The sequence below is a fragment of the Anthonomus grandis genome, chromosome 1, assembly GCF_022605725.1.
Source record: "Anthonomus grandis grandis chromosome 1, icAntGran1.3, whole genome shotgun sequence".
Lineage (NCBI taxonomy): Eukaryota > Metazoa > Arthropoda > Insecta > Coleoptera > Curculionidae > Anthonomus > Anthonomus grandis.
Window position 1 is genome coordinate 49,206,497 of NC_065546.1, and position 14,204 is coordinate 49,220,700.

At 32.2% G+C, this 14,204-nt stretch overlaps 1 protein-coding gene across 3 annotated transcripts in view; it reads right to left on the reverse strand.

The window, feature by feature from the left end:
- LOC126748647 (uncharacterized) overlaps positions 1 to 14,204 on the reverse strand; it is a 207,929-nt gene that overhangs the window by 192,160 nt on the left and 1,565 nt on the right. For 2 of the 3 annotated variants that reach the window (XM_050459550.1, XM_050458414.1), the window contains exon 1: positions 8,269 to 8,408. The exons of the other annotated variant lie outside the window; for it this stretch is intronic. The gene's annotated coding sequence lies outside the window, so the exon portion shown is untranslated. Of the gene's footprint in view, positions 1 to 8,268; positions 8,409 to 14,204 lie in introns of those variants that run through there. 3 annotated transcript variants of the gene reach the window in all.

Consider the following 14,204-nt stretch of genomic DNA (forward strand, 5'->3'; position numbering starts at 1 on the left):
AGACAAATGCAGAACACCATCAATGCTAAGAAACGTCCACAGCACCACTGGATTTGAACTTGAAAGCAAAGAATTATTCATCCCCATGGAAGAGAATGAGATATACAAATAATTTAGTTTTTAGCAATCAATCTAAACCCATCATAGTGTCATTAAACGGAATACCACACGAAAATCCTTCCGCCTTAACAATATTTTAAATCGAAGCTAAATGGTAAGAATATGCTTAAAGCCATCAACATTTATGCTATACCAGTACTGGCATACGTTTGGAATACTCACATGAATGAAGACTGACTTAGAAGAAACACTCTAACATCTATGATAAAGTACAAAACCCAGCATTCAAAGTCAGCGATGGTAACACTGCCAAGGGCTCATGGAGGTAGAGGTTTGCTTCATATTTCATCTTTCCGTGATAAGCAAATATAGCCAACTTGCAAAAGTATTTCCTCCAGAAGGCTCAACTTTTTTTTATTCTACAAAGCGTCTACTTTGGCGGACGAGAGGTAAACCTTATTAAACCTAATATCAAACCAATTATAGAGAAAGTGGATCAAATTTAACTGTACACCACACCTGGAAATAAGCTTTGGTTGGAAGACACCTTCATGAACTCTAAAGTGCCGAAAATGTCGATATAGTTGCATCGAACTACTGGCCGAGTCATAGGGATCTGTTCCTGGAAACCAAGGGATTTGTGTGAGCAATCCAAGGTCAGGGAATAGCCTCTAGAAATTACCCTAAACATATTAGGAGAAAATTTGCGGTAGTAGATGATACAACAGCTTGTACATCCCCACACAGAATATCTTCATCGTCATAACTGTGTAGGCAAGATAATCCACCAGCAACTTGCTCAGAAGTTTTAGCTCATGCAATCCAATGTCGCTCACTATCAATATACACCGAAAATATCCCGGAAAATGAGCATAATTGATTGTACTGGAATTGAAGAGACTATTACAGGCACAACTATTTAGGTTAATCGACCAGATATTATTTTAGTTGACAAAGACAAAGAAATACTTATCTGATAGGTATTGTTGTCCCTAATACAGACAATCTGCAAGAGACTATTACTAACAAGCTAGCAAAGTATACCAATGTTGCCAATGAGATTCAACAGAATAAAGGCAAGAAAGTATTCATTACTATTTAAAGAAAGTAGTGTTGTTGTTCCTATTGTACTCTTAAACACAGGTGTCATTCCCAAATCTCTCCCTCGCCACCTTTCGTCTCCTGGTCTTTTGCCATATCTTTTAATTTCTCCATGTCTTTTAATTATATAACTACAAAAATTACCGATATTAAGCTCCTGTAAAATCGTACGAAAATCTCTTAATTTGTAATAGGTAAACCATCTTGCTTAGGCCAATGGCCCGTGCAATACCGCATAATAGCGAACTATACATAAGAAATAATAATAATAATGATAATGCGTCCAACTGAAATGACTGCCAACTGGAAATCCAAAGACCCTAAGGGCAGAACCAACCTTTGGCTAAAACAACTGTAAGCCACTTATAAAAACAAAGCTTAGGATTATAATTAAATGGTGAGCCAAAAAAAGGAAACACCAAAATCGCTGACAAAAATTCCTTAAGATGAGAAAACCAAGCAAGCCAAAAACTATAGATCAATAACACGCCTAAATAATTATTTATGCAAGCTCCTCACAAAAATCTGAACGACTAAACCAACACCTAGAAAACAACGAACTGTTAAAAAAAGAACAAAAGGGATGCGTCAGGCATACATACCGATGTAAAGATCATCTTCTTGTAAGTAAAATACTATAATAATGATGATTGGAATTAAAATTAAGATATTTATTGGTGTGAGTTTATTTGTAAAAAATTTTTGTATGTTTTGTAATTAATAAGACAAATATTAAAAATATCAAGAAAAAGAGTAAATTTTATAGTAATTATAATTGAAACATTCGTTAAGAGCTGTTTCATTACAGTATTTAAATTTGAATTTTTATCACTATACAATGATTTTTTATGTATAAATAAAAAAAAAATTACAACATTTTTTAGAAACACTTTCTACAATTTCTTTTAACCCACATCATAATTTGGTAAGTGTTCAAAATTAAATCTAAAAAATATAATGTACTACATATACATTTTGCTCGTTCTCACAAGTAAAACCACTTAATAAGTTCATAAACAGCTTTTTTAAAAATAAACAAGTACATTGACATTGCACTTCAAAATCCTTTAAATTGAAAAAACTATAATTTTGTAATTAGGCCTATTATCCTTTGAAATTATCCAAATATGTCCATAATACAAATTAAAAAAATATATATTTGCATAACTTAAATGGATATGATTACTACTTTAATACCTAAATTCTATATCTCATCGGTGTAATCCTGAGCGCTATTTTAATTATTACTTACAGAACAACTTAACATATTTAAGTGAATACTTTCGCAATTTTTATTGTATAAATAAGAATCCTCCTTCTGTTAAATTTATCCTCAAATAAACCAGGCAAGCAAATCTTCCAAAAGATATTTTTTACAAAAGACCCTTCTGTATGCGTAATGAACCACAAACAAGCGATGGCCTTTTGATTAGGCAAATGAGCCTTTGCTGAGGATCCTTTCGCTTTTCCATTCATAAAATGTATATCACGTAAGTATATTGAATATTTTATTTTTCGGATTGGGTAGCAAAGATGTTTTTTCATTGTTAAACGGCAAGACTTTAAATAAAAATGTCGTTAAATAAAAGAAGTATATGTATATGCAAACATGGATGGTCTTTAACAGCAAGTAAACTGAAGCTAATATTTTTTATAGGTCAATTTGCAGATGACACCTCTGCAGTAATATATACACCCCTATTGCACAGCAGTGATCGTACGGATTTAAAAAGTGCCATTGAAAAATTGAGTAGGATAAGGAGCAATGCATGGCATTTAATATAAATAAATACTCTTGAAAAGATGTATGCGATGATGGATGATTGATTGAAGAGAAAAACGAAGAAAAAAATAAACAAATAAACATAAAGTTTGTAAACGAAAAGGGAGCAGAAATAGTAACGTAAAAGTGAAACTCTAATAATGAAAAACTAAATTGAGGGCAGTGTTCGAGTTGAATGAGCAGCGCTAAAACTTTAGAGAGGAATACTAGCAGATAATTCAAAAGAGACTTAAATAAAAGCTGAAGGCAGAAAAACCATCAAAGTTCAACTAACATTTAAATATTACAAACATTAACAATATGATTCTTTAGAAATGTTCCTTGACTGTATGGCATTGATATTCTCTGAACAGACCAGAAATAATTTAGTTTTCTGAATAGATCATTTTAAGGAAATCTGACTTCACTGGATCGCAACAGGCGCAAATGAAAAACTGGATTACATTGTGGTCATATCTGGGTTTATATAGAAGGCACTTCAAATATTTTTATATTTGTTAAATAAAACCGGTATGTGCATGTACACCAAAGCATAAGCGAACATCAGATGTCAATCAAAAAAAGATTATCCTTAATGACAAGTAATAAGCCAATATTTATTATTGGTCAAGTAATGCAGGGATGGTAGCTAGCTATATAAAAAGGCCTAATAAAGGTTTTCAAATATGTTTAAACATTTAAACATATTTGACAGGATTATTTATGTAGCTATAGAGATGGACTAATTTAACCATCAAATCAAAATATATAAATAATTTCTTCTGAGTTTCTGGACATTCTAAGGGAAGAAGCAATGCATGACAGATATTTTATATTCTTAAACATTCCTTAAAAAAGTATGCGATCAACGAAGATAAGGGAGCAGAAGTAGTACGTGAAAGTGAAGCTGTACTAAACAAAAAGTTAATTGAGGACAGCGTTTGAGTTGAATAACCAGAGCTAGATTATGTTGAAACTTTGACAGAAATAAAAGCTGAAGGCAGAAAACTATTAAAAGTATAAATTTACAATTTCAAAAATTAACTCGTGTGCCCTGATCATTAACCAAGAATCTACCATCAAAGTTCTACCAATATTGTCACGAAGTATTTTTAATTTTGTTTCATTCAAAAAGAGAGCATTCCATACCCAATATTTTCTAATAAGTATATGACTTCTGGTACCTCAACAATTTTAGAGTTTGGAAAGACAGTTTGTTAATATTTTAGGAATATTCATTTTATTATTCATTCAACAATGGACAGGAAGCCCAATACATACCATTTTATATCAATAGTGGCAAAACATTTTAATTCAGTATTCAAGACAACAACAATAGGCAAAAGAGTACAGCTCAATGAAACCTAATAGCATCTCTATTTCACACTGCTTTTCAACTGCCTTAAAAACTGATTTCTACCTACAAAGCACTCTTGCTAAGCTGAGTGACGGTTAGCCAATTTGTTGACTCAAGTAACAAAAGAACGGCAGCCACAATTTGTTTTTTGCAAGGGTACATCAAAAGAAGCTGTTTGTCGTGTCAATCTACTAGGAACGTATCTATAAGTCCCATTCTGTATGGAATCGATGAATTATTGAAGTGGAGAATTTTACTGAAGATTGTGAAATCATGATTTGAAAGTTTGAAGCCTAAGGAAATGCAATTCACTTCATATGCTTCATAAACTATAGGTAAAAGTATATTAATCTTAAAAGCAATATACCTCGAAAACTTGCGCTGGACTTATTAAATGCCTTATGTGAAGTTGTTATAATGTGATGACCATACGCAGAACGTATCATATTCAAAGTGAAAATGAACCATAGTACAGTAAAGGAGTTTTATGGAATTTATATGTTAAAACTCCATGATGCATCTCTTGATGAAGCCCAAAATTTGCAAATAACCTACCTAATAACATGAAGGTAAAAATTGATCTCGAAATCTAATGTAATACCTAGATCAGTCACACTAGTGACAATTTCCAAAAGGGACTTTCAAAAGAGGTACCTCTACTAGAATAAATAGAACCCAGATGGTTAACACATCATACAACTAATTTTTCAGCATGAACAGGCCAGTCGAGATTATGCTGCCTTACAACTTTGCAATAGAACTTAAGATCATCAGCAAATAATAGAAATATATAGTATTTAAACAACTAGCAATGGCATTAATGTAGAGGGTAAAAATAAGAGGCTTCAAGTGGGACCCTTGGGGAACACTGAGAATAACTAAGATCTTATTGAGTTGTAATTTCACATCCTATATATGATCAAAAGCTTTTGAAAATTTAGTTTTTCCCTTTTTATTTTCCTCTTTAAACTCTTTGTAACAAAACTGAAGACATTTAGTTTAGTGGACCTTCCCGCGATAAATTAAAATTGTCTATTACTTAATTCAGTGGTAAGAAAACGAGCAAGATAATCATGTTGAAGCTTTTCAAACAGCTTGGGAAAAACACTGAGGATGTTTATTGGCCTATAATTCTCAACATGAGCGTTATTGCCAGATTTTAGAATCGGTGTGATAAAACTATATTTCCACTCAGGAAAACCCTCACATTTCAACGATAAATTGAATATTCTAAACCATGGTGTCGATATTATAAAGGTTAATCTTTTCAAAAGAATAAGAGGCAAGCTATCAGGCCCTTTAGAGTACCTAGATCATTTAGCAACAGATTAACAATTTCAACACCAGAAGAGCCTTTAAGTTTCCCATAACTAAAAGACCTCACTCGAGACTGTTTTTTAATTTTTTGAATTTCCAAAAATCTTTCAGATTATGCTTGAGTGATTACCCAGTAAAAAACGTGGGTTATAATACTGTTTTTTAGAGTTTTACAATTTAATATTATTCCAGAAAGAAAATTATAGTCTGCTAACAATTTGAAAACCATATACTTCTTATTAGCTAACTTTTTTTAAAGTATTAAGATATCTTGTTATTCATCTATTCCATTGCCAAGCGAAATGACGCTAACAGATTTGTCAGAAGAATTTCTGTCAGTTTGTATGTAATGAACACTTTTCTATACACTTTTGTTTTGTGTCTATGAACTCAGAATCTTTGCAAACAGGACAAGAATTTGTTTATTTCACTATTTTTTACATTCATTAAACTTTAAAATTATATGCTCGATTAAATACAAATTTTTTTCTGAATATTCTGAATATTAAAGGAAGAATCTGCCTATTCGCGGATGATACTAGTTTTACCTGGAGCAATCCGGATGTTGCCGAATTTCATAAAATCATATCAAGTGAATTAATTTCTATCAAAGCATGGTGCGACTCTAATCTTCTTTGCCTTAACATCTCCAAAACTAAATTTTTGTCCTATAAAAATAATTTGCAATCTTTTGTACTGGATAACGCAACCATTGACAAAGCCGACTCAGTGAAATTTTTGGGGCTTACTGTTGACAAGTCGTTAAAATGGGACATGCACATTAACCCTTTAACAAGAAAATTAAGCTCCGCTTGTTTTGCACTAAGATCAATTTCCAAGGAGCTTAGCCTCTCAACTTGTATACCAGTGTATTTTTTCCTCTTTGAATCACACCTTCGTTACGCCCTTCCTCTTTCGTGTGTGTAGTGTCACTCAATTTGACAACATTTTCAGACTTCAAAAGAGAGCTTTGCGTTATACACTTAGACTTAATTATAGAGCTCATTGCCAGGTTTTCTTTAAAAAATTTAATATCCTAACCGTCACTACTTATATATGAGTCCGTTTGTCTAATTCGCAAGCACGTTTCATCAAATTCAGATAGGCCATCCCATAATTATCATCTCAGAAACGCGGAATATTATTTATATCTGCCTACTCCACATTCAGAATTGGTAAAAAACTCTATATTGTACAAAGCAAAAAAAATGCACAATCATTTGCCATTGAACATCAAGTCCATCACATCTTTTCCTACTTTCCGTAAGGCATTAAAATCATTCCTACTGGAGAGTGCCTTTTACTCGGTAAACGATTTTTTTAATACTTAATTTTAACTTCACACACACATACTGATTTATGTAGCTAGTAGCTATATAGTGTTTTGTTTATTTATTCATACTTTTGACCACATACAATTATTGATTTGTATAAGTTTGTATATTTGTTTTATTAGTTTTATTTTATTTTTGTGTGTTTTGCTTGTTTTTGTGTTTTACTTTAGTTATCAGCTTTGTCTACAAATTGTAAAATTTTTTGACAATAAACCGATGATTCATTCATTCATTTTTCAGCATATTTTAGGGTTTTGTGTAATACTTCTACGGAACATTCTTAATAATTGCCATAATTATATATAAACGAATATGCTTAAAATGAAAAATGATTATTAAATCCAGAAAATACAAAATTCTTGTGTTTACTAGAAATTTATCGCGGAGGGTCCATATGAGTGAGCATGTAAGGCAGGTCTATAGTCTTAATATGGCACAAAGAAGATTTTTGGGTATAAGCTGCACTTTACATAAGCTGCTTAATTTTCATGAACCAGAATATCGGTCAGAAATCCTTACACAAAGGGGAGATACGCATAATGTAAATATTCGCTATAAAAGCACACTGGCAATCCCCAGCATGAGACTAAGTTTCTGAAAGGTTCTTTCATATATACTTCTGCCTGTACTTGCTACTGCAGAAATTAAAGATTTAGGCATGGCCTCTTTTCAGTCTAAATTAAACAAATTCTCGGAGACTTGTGATAATTCAATACGGGTGTAACTTTGATTCTGGTAAGGTACTCTGAATCATTTTTGTTTGTTTATTTTTTTATTCTTAAGAAAATTCTACTATATTCTTTCATTGTTTAATGTGGTGGTTATTAAAACACGCCTAGCGGTACTTTCCACCTTTGTATGTATATAGAATAGATGATTGTGTTGCATGTACAATAAAGATTATTTTATTTTATTAAAATTGATTTAAGTTTAGTGGAATATTTCTCTTTTTCTCTATATAAGTTTTGCAAAGTTTTCCTCTATAAAAGTTATATAAGTACCACAGCAATCAAAGAACTTTTTCCTTTTGGAAGCATGATAGCACGTCAATAAAAAGCCTTAAGAAGAGAAACCTTTTTCCCATTTAATACCGCAAACCGATGATGCCGCAATCCCCTTGGAGGATTTTCCAAATTTCGAAACATATTACTTTTGGGACTATTTATAGGACATTTCTTTAACTTACTAAGAATAGTTTCCAAGTTTTCCAAGTGCTAAGCGTCAAAATTTTGTCATAAACTTGCTAATTATTTAAATAATCTAATTACTTAATAAAACAGTTAAAGCCAGATACTAAGTTGGCTTCAAATAGCCTTAAAAATAATAAAGAGACTCACCCAAAAAAATTTCCGAAAACAAAAACTTTAGCACAAATATACACACCGAAACTAAACTTTTGAATAATAATAATTTCCCGCAAATTCTCAATTAAATCGGGAACGCGCGGGCCCTTCGAGAACGTGCGGCAAAAGGGTCAAACGGCAACATCCGACTGACAACCACCGATGGAGAGGAGAAATTCCAGTTCGTGGAGAGAGATGAAAACGAGGGAGATGACGAAAGAGAAAAATCTGATGAGGCACACCGAGTTTTCTCATTGCATTATTGCGCCTTTTAACACAATGAAACCGAACAAAAGGGAGAGATTCCCGAAAAATTGCTTTTTGATAAGATGGAATTTTGTTGCGATGTTTATATATTAGGCTTCGGTTATTTCAGGCAGAAAAATGTCGCCTTAAAGAGACTTTGAAAAGACCTCTAAAGATGTTAGAGACAAACACATTAAACGACAAAAAAAACCTTTATTTAACAACAAAATAATTGTGTACAAAAGCTATCCAAAAGTGACGATTTGAAAATCGAAACTTTAGTTATTGCCTATATCTTAGCAATAGGTTGTTTTTAATATAAGTTTATATCTAATTAGTTAGATAGATCAAGGAATTAAAAAAAAAACGAACAAATCAAATTCTGAAGTTACATTGACAAACACCCTACTTCCACTTCTCCACCTCATCAGATCGCCCGTAAATTATTTTTTCTTTAATTTTTGTTGTATTTTCTTCATTTTCCATGGATTGGATTGTAAAATTCTTTTTTTACTTTTTACTATCTTCAAATGTCCTGGTTTACTTGAGCATTACAATAACAAAATCCCATCAGCATTAGTAGTCAAGTCCTGTGTATTTGTGCACTGTAGCCCTATCTAACCTCAATAAGTGAATAATAAGTTTCGAATAAGGAAAAAAAGGTAAAAGGCATGCGCGAGACAGTTAAGGAATATTAAATAATACTGTAAGGTATAACGGTTTACCAGTGTACAAAAATAAAAAGTACAAAAGTTTTCTACGGTAACTCATATTAAGGATATTTTTATTATTCAAAGGAGTTGTAATATGTTCTCTAAATGAAATATTCTAAGAAAAACGCATACCGCTGTTTTGTATTTGGTGTGCTAATTGCATCGTCAAAGATGAACCATAAACCATATCACCGTAGTCGAATGGTTTAATATTAAATTTTGGATGGTAGCCATTTTTTTAAATAATTAAGGTTTCTTAATCTTATATGAGCAATTTTTGATTTATTATGAATATGTATTTAAAATGTTAGCGAATGATCAAAAAGTATACCAAAATTTTTCACCTCTGAAACTGAGGCCAAAGGCATCCCTAATTCTCTCAATCTGATATTTAGCATTAAAAAATTGCGTACAGAATTTAGAGGAGTTAAGTTTTAAATTATGATCATCAGATAATTTTTTTTTAATAATTAAGTCTGTGTTAAGTTTCTCAATATTTTCATTTATATTATCTAAAGAAAAAGAAGTATTTGACAGTCATCAGCATATTGTTGAATTTTCGAGTTCTTAATAGAATTGCTCATATCTGCAACATATATGGAAAACAACAGAGGCCCCAAAATTAATCCATGAGACACACCTGTGGCAATTGCTACAAATTCAGATCAAACGCTTTGAAAATCTCTCACAATTTCCAATAAAAGGATCTATCTATTAAATATTGTTCGAAAAATTTTACAGAATTATCAGAAAGTCAGATGGGATAAAATTTGACGTACTTAGGAAATCTTACAATTGTTTATTATATTACAATTGAATATTGATCGGTCTTCGATCCTTTAGTTCTTTAGGATTCGTATTTTTAGCTCGCGGTTTTACGATTGCTTTTTTCCATTAAAATGGAAAATAACTTTCCAGAATACAAGAATTTATTATATTTAATAAGGGTGAAATGCAGTATGGCAAGAAAAGTTTAATATAATAATAATAAGCCTTTATTTTCAACAGGCAACTTGCCCAATAACAGGAAACAGTTACAAAACAATGAAAAATATAGTTTCAAAACACACACAAACAAACCTAAAAGAATGAAAAGAAAAGAAAAAAGTAAAGTCACAAACTCAAAAGTTATCCAAAAAACTAGAACAAATAACTATTAATATGATATAAAAACCCAATTATAAAAGTTTAACAAGATAATCACATATTCAACAAAATTAAATTAAATTAACAGCAGTATACCTACTAACTATAACTTAAACACATGGGTCTTAATCCCAAGAGTAATGATCCACCAAGATATCGACAATCACATGAACCGGAGAGAAATTTATATCGCACATGTGACAGATCCGATTAAATATAGCGCATATTGTATATAGTGGCGGTGGCGATTTTAACAGGATGTTAGTATAAGGCCTTGGCAGAAAGAATGTTAGGGGATGTCTAGCATTAAGCCTAGGCACCATGAAACGTACACCAGAAAGAAGTACAGGACTATCAATGAATCCATTCAGTAACCCATGCAGGAATTTTACAGAGAAGATCATTCTTCTCTTACCGGATATATGCCATCCTGCCTGAAGGCCAAAAACTTAGTAAATCTACGCTGAACAGATTCAAGGAGACCAACATGATTCTGATAGAGCGGGTTCCATATAATGCAGCCAAACTCCAGTTTTGATCTCACAAAGCAACAGAAAAGCAGTCTTAATGTAGATTCCAAAGTAAAACTCTGAGAACTTAAAATTCTAATCATGAACCCAAGCCTTCTCAGGGCTGACTTGACTATGTTGTTGAAGTGTGGAACGAATGTAAATTCAGAGACAAAGATGATACCAAGATCAGTAATTTGCTCTAATCTACTCAAAATAGTATCATTAATAAAGTAATTAAAATTTAAGGGTGTTTTTGATCTAGAGTAACTGACCACACTACATTTAGCCGCATTCAAGCCTAACCTGTTAACAGCGCACCATACCTCCAATGTATTTAGACAGTTCTGAAGAAAAAACACAATCCTCCAAACCATATACATTTAAATATAACTTCAAATCATCGGCAAAAGCCAGCCTATGACAAGTGAGTGACTCAATCAAGTCATTTATAAAAAAACTAAACAGGAGCGGACCCAGGTTCGAGCCCTGTGGCACACCCGACGTTACGTTAAAAAGTTTCGATTTAAAGCCCTCATATTCAACATATTGAGATCTACCAATCAAGTAGGAATGAAATAAATTAAATAATCTTCTTGAAAAACCATACTGAGTTAATTTATGCAGCAAAATATAGTGATCTATCCGATTAAAGGCTTTTTGGAAGTCGGTATAAATAACATCGACTTGAGTATTAACATCAAGTGATTCACAGATGTGGCTAGACAGACATGATAAGTTAGTAACAGAAGATCGCCCGCTAAAAAATCCATGCTGGTCTACAGAGATGAGTTCTTTTGCGTGACTAAATAGCGACCGATTCAGGATAATTTCGAAAATTTTTGAGAAGTTACAGAGTAATGAGATTGGCCTGTAGTTCACGATTTGATCAGAGTCCCCAGCTTTTAAAATAGATTTTAGCAGTCTTCCAAATATCAGGAATTTGTTCTGTTGACAGTATTAAGTTGAAAATGTAGGTCAGCGGATCAGCCAGGACACCAATGCAATCTTTAACCAAGAAGCTAGGTACACCGTCTATACCAGATTACTTATTAACTTATTTTTGAGTTTTTTACTAGCTGAAATAATCTGGGAAGCATCATCGTTGGAAATGTCAAAGTGGGGCACATTATCAGACGTCGACGAATGGTTAATGAAATTTGATTGTATAAATGCCTCACCAAAGAACAGTGCAAAAGCATCAACTATGTCTTGTGGGTCTTTAACTACCACGTCATCGGGTAGCCTCATCATACCAGGAATCCTGGTGCCAGCCTTCTTAGAACCAATAAAATTCCAAAAGCTAGATGGGTCCAAAGAAATATTCCTTTTGGTGTTTGATATATACAATTTATATTCAATGCGTATTTGTAGCTTGATAAGGCGTCTAAGAGAATGGAATTTATTTTGAAAGAATGGAGAATTGTACATTTTAAAGTCCTTGAAAACCTTTTCTTTCCTATAAATGTGCTTAATCAATTCTCGAGAATAATAATTTGGAAATCTTCTTTTACGTTGCTGCTTAAGAGGAATGTGTGCGGCAAATATGCTATTCAATATATCATATAGGGCTCCACATGCATCATTAACGTTAGAGGATAAATACACAGTAGACCAGTCAGCTTCAAGCTTGCCAATTGCCCCAGGGGATATACTATTAAGAATCTTTAACAGGGAATTCTCGTCTATAAGGGTAAAATTTTGTGTGGCAACATTGGGATGGACATTTGAACGATAGAAAACAATTTTGTCATCTGACACACACAGATAGGAGCTTGAAAAGTAGATGAATGAAAGTAAGCACATCTGTTCTGGATCAAATATTTCATGGAGAATTTTAACTTAAATTCCCAATGAATTGATTTAGGATGATATATTGAATTTTTTAGCATTGTCCCATAAATCATTTGCTTTTTTTGAAGAAAATTGGTTAAAATACGTAGTTTTCTCCCATGCAATATTACTGTTCCGTAAAATAAAAGTTAACTAAGGTTTTATTTTTTAAATATTTCTTGTAAGGCATACAAGAAAGCACACAATCCCTTAAGCGCATTAAACGTTTTATGTTATCAGTTATCCAAAGCATAAAATTTTTCTCTTTAACCGATTCTTGTTGAAGTGGAGCGTGTTTATTTACTAAACTTAATATATTTTTATAAAAAATATCTAATTTTGTATCAATATTGTTTGTGAAATAAATTCCACTCTACTCTATTTGCAGCATCTCTGCGAAATAAGATAAAAATAATCAAATTATTGTATGCTTGTCTACTAACTTTTTAAGACTATTGTACATGTGCCTTTTGCTTTTACTTTTCGATTTATATATTTTTAATAATTTGTTTTTCCTATAATGTATCTTTGTAAGCAGAATTATAAAGTCATCCGTGATGTGTATAAACTTCTTCCACGACTGACTTCAACTTTTATTCACTACTTCACTTACTATTTCTAATCACTTATTGACTATTTAGCGTACTCAAATCACAACTGAAGGGTCTCGGGAGAAAACCATGGATGTCACAAAAAATTGTTTTTGAGAAAATCGCTTTTTCGACAGTTTACTACTGTATACAGGGTGTCCCGAAAAATGTGGGAAATCTTTCGGATTAGGTAGAAAGTAGAAAAAAAATTGACAAGATTGTTCTAAAGGAACTCCAAACTACAACGCTATCTTCTTATAACACTGAGATACTCGGTTCGATTCCTAAGCTCGGTAAATCTTTTTTATTTGTTCTTAGTTTTTTGATATTTTCTTTTAAATCTGACCAATTATTGTTTGTTTATATAATTTTAATATGTAGTAACTAGTCTCCATCCGATTTTACCATTTTTTACTTAATTACTACCCGTGACTTGTATCATGTACTCTGCTTCTTTTTTTCGTTCTTTTTATTAGTGAATACACAAGGTAGGAAGTTACTACTTTGTAATTTTAGTGTAAATTAGGTTTAGTTGGTAAGTTTTTATAAAGCTTTATGTTTCTGTTTCTTTTTGCAGTGGATCTGATGATGCCTGGTATAGGCGAAACACGTGTAATCTTTTGACTTTAATTTAATAAATTTGAGACCTGTGACTTATTTACTTTATAGAATTTATTTCATTACTATTTAATGTAAGCCGGTCTCTTTGGGAAAAGATGGACTATTTCTTGGAATTTAAACAAGGCGTGTCCTTCATATAAGTCCTCATAGTACAAATTCCATTAACCTCTCGAACGTAGCGGGAGCATTACACAGACTCATCTATTATCCACACAGAATCTAGTTGATTCATCATTTTTATCACGACTAGAGAATACCATAAACTGTTTGAT